Raw genomic sequence first — 14325 nt, forward strand, 5'->3', positions numbered from 1 at the left:
TGCTTTCTCATATGTGCCTTGACTGTGGGCCTTCAGCAGATCGAGTAACCCCTTGCTCGAGCCAGCGACCTTGGGACCAAGCTGGTGAGCTTTTGCTCAAACCAGATGAGCCCTCGCTCAGGCTGGCGACCTCGGGGTCTCGAACCTGGGTCCTAGGCATTCCAGTCCGACGCTTTATCCACTGCGCCACCGCCTGGTCAGGCAACACATTTCTTAAATGCTTATGAGTGCCAGGGACTGAGCTAGAAGCTATTTGTGTGTGATCTTATTTAATCCTCACAGACGACCTGTGATCTCCATGTTGAAGATGAAGAAGCTGAGACTTAGAAAGGTCAGCCAGCTTGCCCACGGTTACGGTCAGGGACAGGATAAGAATACAAACTCAAGTGCATTTGGTTGCTGGGGGTGTTGGAGGACCTTGGGCGAAGGCTTTGACCCAGGTGCTGCCACTCTGTCTATGTTTTCATTAAGATCAAGCTTATGCATGAGCACAGTCTTGGGTTTTCCATTTCATAGATTCCACACCAACCTTTGTGGCTTTCCACTAAGAGAAACTGGTGTTTTACAGTTGGTCCCTGTGGAATTTTTTGAGGTGGCACTGAGCCTATTAAAAATGGGGCCCAAGAACATTTCCATTTAACTCTCCCAAATAAGCGGTTATGTTTAAAAAGTAGTTTCCCTTCAGATTTAAATCTATAAAGTGTATAAATGTCAGGTGGAACGAATCAGTCATTTAAAAAATTTTTATTTTATTGATATTTTTGGAGAGAGAGAAAGAGAGGGAGAGTGAGAAAGGGTGGAGAAGCGGGAAGCATCTACTCATAGTAGTTGCTTCCTGTATGTGCCTTGACCCGGCAAGCCGAGGGATTTGAACCGGCGACCCCAGCCTTCCAGGTCAATGTTTTATCCACTGCGCCACCACAGGACAGGCCAGTCATGTTTTTCATTATTGAATCCTGCTCTAGTCTTTTTGCCCCGCCCTGCACACCATATTCTGACTTCACTGCCAGCCATAGAACCAATGTTGCAATCATAGGAATCCATACTACCCATGGACCCTAATTCCGTCTGTCTACAATTGTAACTGTTATTTATTTGAAAGTCTTGGAACTTGTGCATTCAACTATGGATGTATATTTAATCCTTTTTGCAAATGCATTATCATAATTCAGGTGTTGGCTCTTGCTGCATATTCCTAGCAGTTCACATAGACTTAGGAATTGCTGTAGTTACATCAGTGGGAAATTCACCCAGTGGGGCTACAAACTTTTATACTCAGGTTACATATTTTAGATGTAGTGAAAGCGGTATAGGAATTATTTGAGAGTTATATTCCATGGAAATTACAGCTTTCAGTGATAAATTGATGAATAATATTAAGCAGGATATAGAAGATTCTCTTGTAAAGTCTATAAGCTGTTTTCTAACTTGGGAAATATGACTGGTTTTAGAACACCAGGATATTACTTTTCATTACACTGTTCTGTTGACAGTAAAGCCATTTTTATAGCTGTTTTGCCTCATGGAAAACATTTGGTTTTGGAATAGCATATTCACAGAAATGTTGAGGCAGAGTCTTTCTGCCCTGGGATTTCTAGTCTATGATCAAATAAATTCAAGATGAGTCTTGATATTACTGGGGAAGAAGCAGAAAGCAAAAAGAGTTGTTGCTTGATTTCTGTGAAGGAAATGGGGTTTCCTATGGGGAGCATCATTATCTTCTTCAGTCAGAAATCTCGTAATTATAATAAAAAACACCCAAGAAGTAGACCAGCCTACTCTCTTTGATTGAAGCAGGAGTTTACTTCATGCAGAGCTGAGCATCCTTTCTGGTGCAGTGATCAATTTGAGGAATGTAAAATGTTTTCGAACTATGTCATTTTTTTAATTGAAACATATTTAAATTGGTAAAAGCCCTAGGGAAACCATGGATGTTTAACCATTATTTTTTTATTCCCCTCATCAACCGTTTTTGTTGTTATTGTTTGGTGGGGGGGAGTTAGGGGGAGAAACTGAAAATTTTTCCAGCTGTATAGCTAGCATATATTGCAGTGCCTGATTATAATGCACATTTTAATTCATTGTTGAGGAAGACACTGGGAACTGCCACATTTGTCTTTCCTTGACTGACCTTGTAAGCTACTTAGTTGTGAAGTGTACTTTTTCTCCTAGTATTTCTTAATTTAGTATTGTTTAAAATGTAGAATGACAAGTGTTCAATTCCATAGTTCTTTGTCTTCCCATTCTATGCTTCCTCTGCCCATTCACACTGGTTTCCTTGCTGTTGCCCCTGCCTCGGAATCTTAGCACTAGTGGTTCCTTTTCCTGGGCTGCTCTTCCTGCAGATACCTGCATGGTTTGCAACATCATCTCCTTTTGGCTTTGCTCAAATTCTCAACACTCTTTAAAAAACTACATGCTTCCCCAAAAGCATTCCTAGCCCTCCTCTTCGCTTTGCTTTCGTTCATAGCCCCTTGTAGCTCACTATATAAATTAGTTTTTATTGTACATCTTCCCTTAGAATGAACACGCCAGGGCACAGGAATTTTGTCTGTTTTGTTCACTCTCCAAACCATGGAAAACAACTGACAAGCCACTATGGCATCCTTAAATCTTTCCAGCCTCCCACACTCTTTGTTTAGTTAGCCCTGACAGTCCCCCATAGTGAGTGGTGACACCTCTAAAGTGCAAAGGCTTTGTGTGTGTGTTTGGGGGAACAGCAAGGAAAGTGGAGAAGAATTGGGAGAGACCTTGTCTTACCTTGAGCTGGTATTGGGGAGAGAGAAACCTCCTGGGTGGAGTCAGCCCCTGTAAAGATAGGGAGAAAGTCACCTGAGGGTTGGGGTATGTGACAAGGCAGCAGAAGGTTTGTGGCTAGATGGCCTGTGATAAAGAGACCTATGGGTTCTCCTCTATTGGAGAGTGGATGTTTTAAAGACATCCAAAGATTCCACCAACTTTCCCAGTGGCTCCAGTCACTTGAAAGGAAAAGGAATCTGTGGACACTCACACAGGCAGGTTAATCACTGCAACCCAGCTTCAGCCTGTTTCATTTTTAGAGATTAAATACCTATTGGTGTCTTCCCTGTTTAAGCCTGGGTGTAAGAGTTCAAGTGTCCAAGCGCATACCCACAGCATCACAGCCTGAGATTTTTTTGGCCCTCGTGGTCCTGGACTGCGGTCCTTTTATACATCTACTATTTGCAGTAGTTCTTGAGCCGCAGCAAATAATGGGCATTTGTGGGACTCAACACTTTAGAATTTAGTACCTCGATGCTGGAGGGAGTTAATGGTTATGGAATAAAGTCTCCGAGAAGCTGCTTTTCAGCCATGGGATGGCTTCTTCTCCCCCTTCTCTCTTCTCAGCAGCTTTAAGTGCTGCTTTAGGCATTATGAATTACCAACCAGGAGAGAGTTCCCCTTCAAAAACTCACAACCTCCCTACAACTGCTTTTGATTTGTAATAGAAGCTACTCAGTAGGTAGGGCAGGGGCTGAATAATTTGAATCCCCACAGCTCATTAAAACAGAATTTTAATGAATATTTCTGCCCTTTTGTAACCCAGGTATTTGGAAGTCCAGGCTGTGACTGGGCAGCTGTTCTCTGGGTTTCAATCTCAAGTCATAACACATACTTTCAGCTGCTCTCTCTTGGCTCAAAAAATAAGTCCAAAGTGAGTCCTATTCCCTCAGCCTCTCACCCTAATTCTAGAACTGCTATTTTATCCAATCAGTGCAGTATATAAGGTGAAGTAATCTTCCTTATAAAACAGTTAGATCTTCATATTTTACCTGAATTTGATAAAGTGTTTTGTTTTTTTTAATTTATGTGATGCGCTAGACAAGCTAATTCTCATTTAAACTTGACTACTGAAATGTGTTAGTTTTGTCCTTTGGAACAAAAGATCAGGGAGAAACATTGTAAACCCTTGAGCAAAGAAAATGTTTCATTGCTTTGGGGCATAGTGTCAGAAGAAAAGCTTGGAAATTTCTCTCCATCTCTCCCTGTCCTTTCACTGTCAGTTTCTGCCTTTGGCTCGATCTACTGTCACTGCATCCTTGATGTCCTACAAGGAACCCCTGTTCCTACCCCGGCACTGTAACAAACACTTAAAGGTCACCTCTAATTGCCTAAACCCAAATCCTTGGCTGTTTCTCAGATTTCGTTCCTCATGGATCAGCAACATCTGATCCTATTGACTCCTACTCCTTGAAATGCTCCCAGTCACAGCTCCTTCCTAAGGCATCTGGTCTCTCTGTTGCATCCTTCCTGTTCTGTCAAGAGGCAGTCGGCAGAGGAGGGCAAGTGTGGGCTCTTCCCAGGATTTGAATCCTGGCTCTAGTACTTGTTAATCATGTGACATTGAGTGATTTAACACTCCTGTCCTATGTCATAGGGCTATCAGGAAGAGGATTAAGTGAGTGTGACTAGTCAAGAGTAAGTACTCAGTAAATATCACCTTTTATCATTGAATTCCTACTTAGATACCTTCAGAGGCTAAGAACCCTAACTTTAACTCCTAATTATTTTAATTACCACCCTGATCCTTCTCAGTGTATTCACTTTTGAGCCTTTATCATACAGTCCCCACTGTAGTGTCACCTTCACCCCTTCCTGCCCTGTCTCTCCTTCCTAGTCAGAGGGGAGAGAGTACTGAGGGCTGTGCCTCTCAGGAGACACTGAGCATGTGTAATACGGAATCCTCGCATGGGCACCGAGCCTGTCTCGCTCAGAAAGATTATAAATTACTGAAGGACACCAGCTGTTTTTTATGCTTTTAAAAATTTCATTCTCAGCATTTAACACTATGCTTTACACATAGTAGAAATTTAACTCATATCTTTTAGCTGCCAAATGTTGCAGTTTTTCTTGGCCCTCTCAAAATCTTTTTTTCCTCCTAGGTATTGATCAGTCCTAAAGCCCATGTAAGCTTTATATGGGAAAATTGAGTCAGCCCCACAAGGAGAGTTAACCACCTCAGAATAATTTTTGGAATGAGGAGGGATATATAGAAATCATTTACAAAATGGGAGGGCAGGGAGTAATTTAATGCTTTGTAAAGGAGTTTGAAATTCTACCAACCTTTGAAGCTGTTAGGATTTTATAAAGTGTTTAGAGCTTTTTTCCTGGTCTCATGACATTTCTCCAAGTAAAATGAGCTCAGAGGATGTAAGTAGAAAATTTTTTAACTCTTCAGACCTTGTCATGAGCCTGGCCCTGAGCCAGTAGGTTTTAGTCCTGCCTTCTTTCCCCTTATAATCAAGTAAAGAGGATACTGAAGTTGAATGAAGATCAAAGGAGGGGCTGTCTTTTTTTTTTTTTTTTTACAGAGACAGAGAGAGAGTCAGAGAGAGGGATAGTAGACAGGGACAGACAGACAACAATGGAGAGATGAGAAACATCGATCATTAGTTTTTCATTGCGCATTACAGTACCTTAGTTGTTCATTGATTGCTTTCTCATATGTGCCTTTACTGCAGGCCTTCAGCAGACCGAGTAACCCCTTGCTCGAGCCAGCAACCTTGGGCTCAAGCTGGTGAGCTTTTGCTCAAACCAGATGAACCTACGCTCAAGCTGGCGACCTCGGGGTCTTGAACCTGGGTCTTCTGCATCCCAGTCTGACGCTCTATCCACTGAACCACCGCCTGGTCAGGCTGGGGCTGCCTAATTTTTAAATTTTTTTAAAATATTTTTTACAGGGACAGAGAGAGAGTCAGAGAGAGGGATAGATAGGGACAGACAGACAGGAACAGAGAGAGATGAGAAGCATCAATCATCAGTTTTTCGTTGTGACACTTTAGTTGTTCATTGATTGCTTTCTCATATGTGCCTTGACTGCAGGCCTGCAGCAGACCAAGTAACCCCTTGCTCGAGCCAGCGACCTTGGGTCCAAGCTGGTGAGCTTTGCTCAAACCAGATGAGCTCACGCTCAAGCTGGCAACCTCGGGGTCTTGAACCTGGGTCCTTCCGCATCCTAGTCTGACGCTGTATCCACTGCGTCACCGCCTGGTCAGGCTAATTTTTAAAATTTTGTATCCATAATCAATTATAGATTGCATCAGGAATAAGGAGATATAAACAGATAAAGTAGTTACAAAAGTCCAGACCATCTTACTCCTGAAGGTCTCAAGTCTGAATGCAACAACACGTCTGGGGCTGTTACAATCACCCTTGGAGTGTTTTTGCTGGACTTGTATTTATGTGCCTAAAATGCTTTTACAGTGCCTTTGACAATAAGTGTAATATTCCAAAAAATATTTCTAGAGAAATCTTAGTTGGTTATCATTGGAGGAAATTATATATGACCTGAGGTTGGCCAGCTGTCCCCACCAGAAGCTGCTTCTGACAATAAAGCTGCTCTAAGATGGCACTGTCAAGTGCTTCAGCGGTGAAGTAGCAATAACAGATCCTCTGTGTTTTGGTAAAGTGCCACAGTTGCTCAGTAATCTTTGTGGCTGTTAGGAAATTTATCTGTACACTTGTGATTTAAATCCCAACTCCAACTGGCAGTCTTCATTCTTTCTAAATGTAGTAGCATTTCAGTTGGCTGCAAGTAACAGTTACATGCAACACTTCTTGAAAAATATCAAGGCTCCAACCTTGGGAGAAACTTGCTCTGACCATAGATCACCTTTGGCTTGTTAATTACCTTTGGAAGGGGAAAGCATACATAGAGGACCCTAAGGTGTTTGCTCACTACCCAGTAGTCTAGAAATAAGCCTTGTATGGTTTCTGAAATCATGGAGGCAAGGTAGAATTACTTATTCCGCAGACGTGAGCATCTTCGATGTACCTGGTCTTGCTAACAGGTGGAAGGAGCTCCAAAGCCTATGTCCAGTGCTGTGGACTGAGTTGTGCCCCCTGCCAAATACATATATTGAAACCCTAACCCCTAATGTGACTGACTGTTTTAGGTGATAGGATCTTTAGGAGGCAATTAAGATTGAATGAGATCATAAGGATGGGCCCTAATCTGATAGGACTGTGGCCTTATAAGAAGAGAAAGAGGGAGAGATTTCTTTTTCTCTCTCTCCACCATGTGAACACATAGTGGGAAGGCAGCCGTCTGTAAGGCCGGAAGAGAACTCTCTCCAGAACCTGACTGTGCTGGCACCAAGATCTTGGATTTTAGGCTCCAGAACTGTGATATTTACATTTCTGTTGTTGAAGCCACCAGTCTATGCTATTTTGTTATGGTAGCCCAAGCTTCGAGCTGGATGTGAGACTGGAGACTTGGAGACTTGATTTATACCAGATGGAGTTTGTTTTTATTTATTTATTTATTTATTTATTTTATTTTTAATTTTTTTTTATTCATTTAAGAGAGGAGAGAGAGAGAGAGAAAGGGGGAGGAGCAGGAACCATCAACTCCCATATGTGGAGACCAGGCAAGCCCAGGGTTTTGAACCAGTGACCTTAGCATTCCAGGTTGACACTTTATCTACTGCGCCACTACAGATCAGGCTATTTATTTATTACGATTTTATTTATTGATTTTAGAGAGAGAGAAGGTGGGGGAGGAACAGGAAGCATCAACTCATAGTGGCTGCTTCTCGTATATGCCCTGACCAGGCAAGCCCAGGGTTTTGAACTGGCAACCTCAGCATTCCAGGTTGACACTTTATCTACTGTGCCACCACAGGTCAGGCGAATTTTATTTTTAAAGATTTTTTTTTTTTTTTTGTATTTTTCTGAAGCTGGAAATGGGGAGGCAGTCAGACAGACTCCCGCATGAGCCCGACCAGGATCCACCTGGCATGCCCACCAGGGGGCGATGCTCTGCCCCTCCGGGGCATCGCTCTGTCACGACCAGAGCCACTCTAGCGCCTGGGGCAGAGGCCAAGAAGCCATCCCCAGCGCCCGGGCCATCTTTTGCTCCAATGGAGCCTCGGCTGCGAGAGGGGAAGAGAGAGACAGAGAGGAAGGAGAGGGGGAGGGGTGGAGAAGCAGATGGGCGCTTCTCCTGTGTGCCCTGGCCGGGAATTGAACCTGGGAGTTCTGCACGCCAGGCCAACACTCTACCACTGAGCCAACCGGCCAGGGCTATTTTTAAAGATTTTATTTATTGTTTTAGAGAGAGGAGAGAGAAAGGAGGTAGGGGAGGGAAGCGGGAAGTATCATCAACTCATAGTTGCTTCCTGTATGTGCCTTGACCAGGTAAATCCTGGGTTTCGAACTCAGCATTTCAGGTCAGTGCTTTATCTACTGCACCACCACAGGTCAGGCTAGATGAATATTTTAAAATTACCTTAAAATTAGTCGAAATTGTTGAAATGATGTGGTTCTTGAAACTATGAATAACCATAAAGTTACTTTGGCTATTGAGTCAGTTTGAAGACCAAGGTTAGAAAAAAATAATGCTTTTTTTTTTATTTTATTTTTTTTATTTTTATTTTTTGTATTTTTCTGAAGCTGGAAACGGGGAGGCAGTCAGACAGACTCCCCCATGCGCCCGACCGGGATCCACCCGGCACGCCCACCAGGGGGCGTCGCTCTGTTGCAACCAGAGCCAGTCTAGTGCCTGAGGCAGAGGCCATAGAGCCATCCTCAGCGCCCGGGCCAACTTTGCTCTAATGGAGCCTTGGCTGTGGGAGGGGAAGAGAGAGACAGAGAGGAAGGAGAGGGGGAGGGGTGGAGAAGCAGATGGGCGCTTCTCCTGTGAGCCCTGGCTGGGAATCGCACGCCAGGCCGACGCTCTACCATCAAGCCAACCGGCCAGGGCCGAAATAATGCTATTTTTAGTTGTAAGCACATTCAGACTATTGCGTGTTAGTCTCCTTTTTCAAAGATAATATTCCAGGTTTGGAAAAGAAGCATCACAGTAAGGCATCGGGATTCCTGGAGTTCAGCCCAGGAGTGTAAATCTGGACAAGTCACTTCACTCTTCTGGGTTCTGGCATCCTTGCTGGTTAAATGACAGACTGGACTTTGTGATTTAGGGATCCCAGAATAACTTCTCTACTCTTAACTGTGCAATGCCTTAAACAAGAAGGACAAAATAATTCACACGGTATGCTTGGTTTACAAATTGTACTTCAGTTACATTTGTTGGAAAAGTCAGGCATACATGAATGGCATTTGGCAGGAATAAACCTTAGTACATTCGAAACCTTTAATTGTATACTGTAGGCAGCTCTGTAGCCCGGTCTGGGTCAAAAGATGCTGTGTTATCAAATGGTACGTTGTAGAGATACTCAGTTTTTGCAACAGTGTGTTCATCTGTAGTGTGATTGGCCTGGCCTGTGTCTGACCAGTAGCATCCATATTTTCAACTCAATCTCCATTTGAAAACTGCAGTGCACCTATACATAGATTAAAGGCCTCTTGTCCAGTTCCTGTGGATGCGAGTTAACTGAAATTGATGACACTCAATGGGAAGTTTGGGACCTATACCTAGTGACACATATGGTTATACCCTCCCCCCAATTTTTATATATAAGTAAATACTATCACTCTATCACCATACTAGGTGTAAGTTTTGTTTTGTTTTTTATTTCTCATTTTAATATCCCGGTCAGGCTAACAGTTTTTAATTGGCATGTTATGGTTACTATTGCTGCATAACAAACTATCTCAAAGCATAGTGGGATAATTTAAATGCCTTAAAACAATCATTCTATTTTGTTCAGAATGGCCAGCCCGAACTTATGGTGCTGGACACAGATAGTTGTGGTGCGAGGAAGGTCTCTGGGCTTCTTTGTGGTTGGGATAGTATTCCCTCTCTTTTGCTTGCTGTGTGGTGCCCTGACCCCTTGCTTTGACTCCATAGAATGTACAGTTGCTGATCAGCTCCCCAGTGTGATAACTCTGGGCCCTGGTAGTGAATGTGGGCATTTTGGATACTGGAAGAGAAGCTTTCTTTCTTTCTCACACATATACTGATGAATACATTTGTGGCCTAATTTTTATTTCTTATGAGCTTCATTAGCATGATTTACCTAATGACTCAACCTTGAGAATGATAGAACTAGAGGCCACATCCTGACACTTAGTAAATTTGCCAAGCTAACATTACAAAGTGAGCCTTTTTGGTAAAGAGCCATCTAGATACTATCTAGTGTTATCATTGATCCTTCCATGCTGCCTTGGGACATCATGCTTCTCCCTCAATTCAAAATCTGGGAAATGTATTTATTCAGCAGACATTTTCTTCCTTGACACTTATATATGGGGTGAACTTAGCTGCTGGAGAGCTCCTATCATGCCTGTTTAGGGAGATGGACCTTAGCTTCTGTGTAAGTTCTGTAGCAAAGTACCACAAACTGGATAGTTTAATAAAAATAGAAATTTATTCTCTCACATCAAGGGGTTAGCAAGGCCACACTCCCCATAAAGACTCTATGGTAGCCTGGCCTGTGGCGGCACAGAGGATAAAGCATTGACCTGGAATGCTGAGGCTGCTGGTTCGAAACCCTGGACATGCCTGGTCAAGGCACATACGAGAAGCAAGCAATGAACTACTAAAGTGAAGCAACAATGACTTGACACTTCTAGTTCTATCCTCCTCTCTCTGTAAAATCAATAAATAAAATCTTAAAAAATAAAAACTCTAGGGGAGAATCCTTTCTTGCCTCTTCTAGTGGCCCCAGGCATTCCTTTGCTTGTGGTGGCCTCACTCTAGTCTCTGCCTCTGTCTTCATGTGACCTTTTCCTCTTCTGCCTTATATAAGAATTTAGGGCCCATCCCAATCCAGGGTGACCTCATCTGAACTAATTATGAAGACGTATTTCTAAATAAAGTCACGTTCTGAGGTTCTGAGTGAATTTGGGTAGACACTATTTAACCCACTGCGTGTCCTGAGGTTGGAGAAGATGCACTGGATGCAGAATTTGGACTCTGCTAAATGAATATGAGTCTAATACAGCACAGACTACATAGGCCTGGTTTGTAAGTGCAAGGGCTGTAAGAAGCATAAGAAAGCTTGGTTATAATCAAGGGACATCCTATCTGGTGGCAGCAGAGATACAGAATGATGTCTTCTGGTAAGATCCCTGAAGGCACCGTTTCAAACTGGGAACTTCTGCCCACCCATTGCGGTTCCTGCCTCCTCTAATTGAGATCACCCCACAGTACTGCTCTCTGCAGATGGGGCTGGTTCCACAGCCCCTGCTATTCTCTGCTGGTGTGGCCATCTGTCTCCTGGCCCAGGGCCCTCACAGCTTTGTAGCTTCCTATGGATGCTGGTTCCGTTTCTCCTGTTAGGATAGGTTTCTCTTTTATGGGCTGCATAATCACTCTAGTTACCACCCAAGTTATTGCCATCTTGGCATTTGTGCTCTGAGCTCAAAAGGTCACAGCAAGGCAGGCTTTCACAATTGGGACACAGTACTCTCCTGCCACACCACCAACTATGGACAAACCACTGACCTCATCCTTAATTAGGTTAACCTGTGATGTACTCCTGTGTGGTTTCTTTTTGATCCTTTCCAACTCAATCGGGATAATGTGTTCTGTGGCAGAGTATCACATTCTAAGTTCCCAAGCTACCCTATTAGTCCTCATTCACTCCTATAAGACCCCAGGGGATACATAATTCAAATTAAGCCCATCCCATAGGCAGAAACTGCATGTATCACCTTGCACTGTGTCCAGGCTCATGGATGTTCCAGCTCTTTTGGAGCAAAACATCGAAGCAGTGAGAAGGGAACCTAAGCTAGCTGCCTTAGCTACTTGCAGTGGAGTCAGATGGAGTTGAGTTCCAGTTCCAGGTCAGCTATGCATTGACAGCATTCTTAACCTGAACCCAAGTTCTGTAAATTGTAAAATATCTTTAAATTGGGCCTAAAACAATATCTTTAAAAAGTTATTGGACCTGGCTGGTTGGCTCAGTTGGTTCAGTGGATAGAGCCATTGGCCTAGTGTATGGACGTCCCAGGTTCAATTCCCAGTCAGGGCACACAGGAAAAGTTACCATTTGCTTCTCTCCCTTCCCTGTCTCCCTTCTCTCTCTCTTCCTTTCCCGCAGCCTATGGCTTGATTGGTTCTAGCGTTGGCCCTGGTGGGCGCTGAGGATAGCTTTGTTGGTCCTAGTGTGTTAGCCTTAGACACTAAAGATAGCTCAATTAATTCTAGCATTGGCCCCAGACAGGGGGAGGGGGGGTGCCAGCCCAGTTGGGATGCATGTGGGAATCTGTCTCACTATCTCCCCTCCTCTCACTTAAAAAAAGAAAAGAAAGGAAAGAAAAAAATGTTAAGAAAGGTTATTGTAAAAACTTGGTGAAAATTTTCAGCACCAGATCTGTGCACTCTGATTGTAGGTGGACTCCATGGCACATGGATAACCAGTGGCTGTCTGGTGGTATCATGTAGATTCAGGTAAATGGCCCCTAAACCTCATGACTATAGTAATGCCTCTCCCAACAGGTAGTTGTTTGTTTTTTTTCCCTCTAGAGAATTCCTCAAAGGAGGAATTATTATTCTTATTCAAATCTAACCTTTGTATTCTTGATTCTGTCCCTTCTCACCTATGTCAGAATGTATTTACATTCTTTGTCTCTGTTGGCTGTTTTCCCTCAACAATCTCAAGTTGTGCTTTTTCTTAAAAATGCCCTTCCCTCAGCCCTGCAGCCCACTCGGGAGACAAGTAGCCTCTTTCCTTCAGCCTCACAAGACCCTAAACACTTCTAAAATTCATCAATTCAACAAATATCTGTTACACATTACCATGTGTTGGGTACCTTGACAAATGCTGGGCAAAGATAATATTACTAGTTCTGCTTCTCAGTCTCAAGCAATATAGTGACCAAACCCTTAGCAAGTTCTGATCTTGTCTTTGCCCAACACTTGTCCTTTACACAGGGCCCATCGGTCTGTGATCTCAGCTCATCAGCTTCATTTCACTGTTAGCCATAGTCCCAAGTTCTCTCCCACCATATGGAGGGGACATACTTTACCTAATTATTTCCTCTGTCTCCCTCAGATCCCAGGTCAAGCATTGTTTCCTCAGGGAAGCCTTTATGCCCCTTTCCCTACGTGGTACAGGTTCCTCTTTTATATCCTGGTAGACTCATTAGTCCTTTTGTTCAGAACACTGACTCATTTTCTAATTCTACATTTATGGGTTTAATTACTTAACTGTCTTTCCCCTCTGCTGTAAGATCTATGGAGGGAGGGACTGTAACACTCGTCATTCTGTGCACTGCCCCAGTATTGGATCTGTCTGGTGGGAGGCCATCATTAGATACTGGTAGAAGGAAGTGAGGGAGAGAGTGCCTGGCAGGAGCCTGGTAGGTGGAGAAAAGAAAATCATGTAAGCTCTGATACATGGAGCAGAGCATGATAATGGAGTTATGCCCTGTGTGTTAAAGGAGCACAGAATCTAGCAGTTAGCTCATAAAGGTGTGGGTGCAGGTTAAAGTCATCAGCAAACATTTCCAAAATGATGAGTAGGCATTCACTATGCAAATGAGGAAGAAAGTGGGATTCTGGCAGAGGGAAGGGCTTATGCAAAGCTGTGAAAGAACAACTGAGTGAGATAGGTGTGAAGGGAGCATGTGGAGAGAGGGCTAGAGAGTCGGGACACAGATAATGGAGGGCTTTGCCCATTTCCTGTGGCACATGAGCATGTCTGGAAAGAGCCAGAGATGGGTTTTAAGTAGGAAATAGTATGACAGATTTACATTTTAAAAAGACTTCTTTTGGCAACTGGAACTCTCACACATGGCTGGTGGAATTATAATATAGCATAGCCACTCTGAGAAGCTATTTGGCAGTATCATATAAAGTTAAACATACTACACTTATCCTAGAAACTGGCAATTTACTCTAAGATATTTACCTAAAATTGAAAATATATATCCAAAAAATACTTGACTACAAAGTTGTGAGAGAACTTCTGGGACAACAGGAATGTATCTTGATTGGGGTGGTGGTTCTGTTCAGGCTTATCCAACTGTATGGTTACAATGAGCATGTTTACTTATATGTGAATCATGCATCTTTTTTTTTTTCAAGTACTGGAGAAAAAGACCTTTTTGGAGTTAGTGTGGAGAAAAGACCTTTTTGGAGTTAGTGTAGAAAATGCTGGATGAGGGATTGAGTGTTAACTTGGGGAAACAGTAATAATGCAGCTGAGAAATTTTAGGGCTAGTGTTTAAGCAATGGCACTCAGGTTGGAAAAAAATGGGGATGAAATTCTGGATTGTTGAAGTGACAAGAATGAGACACAAGCAAGGGTGTTTATTGTAGTATTTATCACAGTGGCAAAAAAAAAAAAATCTGAAAACTGCCCATCAACAAGGAAATTGTTAACTAAGTTACAGAGCATCTGTACCATGGAATATTATGAAGCCATTAATTAAAATATGAATTTGAGTTTTACTGCT

At 43.0% G+C, this 14325-nt stretch overlaps 1 protein-coding gene across 2 annotated transcripts in view; it reads left to right on the forward strand.

Moving 5' to 3' along the window:
- The window catches only part of TMEM266 (transmembrane protein 266), an 81577-nt gene that overhangs the window by 1323 nt on the left and 65929 nt on the right, over positions 1-14325 (forward strand). Inside the window, exon 2 of one of the 2 annotated variants that reach the window (XM_066354628.1) lies at positions 12259-12316. The exons of the other annotated variant lie outside the window; for it this stretch is intronic. The gene's annotated coding sequence lies outside the window, so the exon portion shown is untranslated. The remainder of the gene's footprint in view (positions 1-12258; positions 12317-14325) is intronic. 2 annotated transcript variants of the gene reach the window in all.

Source organism: Saccopteryx leptura, chromosome 13 (genome assembly GCF_036850995.1).
Source record: "Saccopteryx leptura isolate mSacLep1 chromosome 13, mSacLep1_pri_phased_curated, whole genome shotgun sequence".
Lineage (NCBI taxonomy): Eukaryota > Metazoa > Chordata > Mammalia > Chiroptera > Emballonuridae > Saccopteryx > Saccopteryx leptura.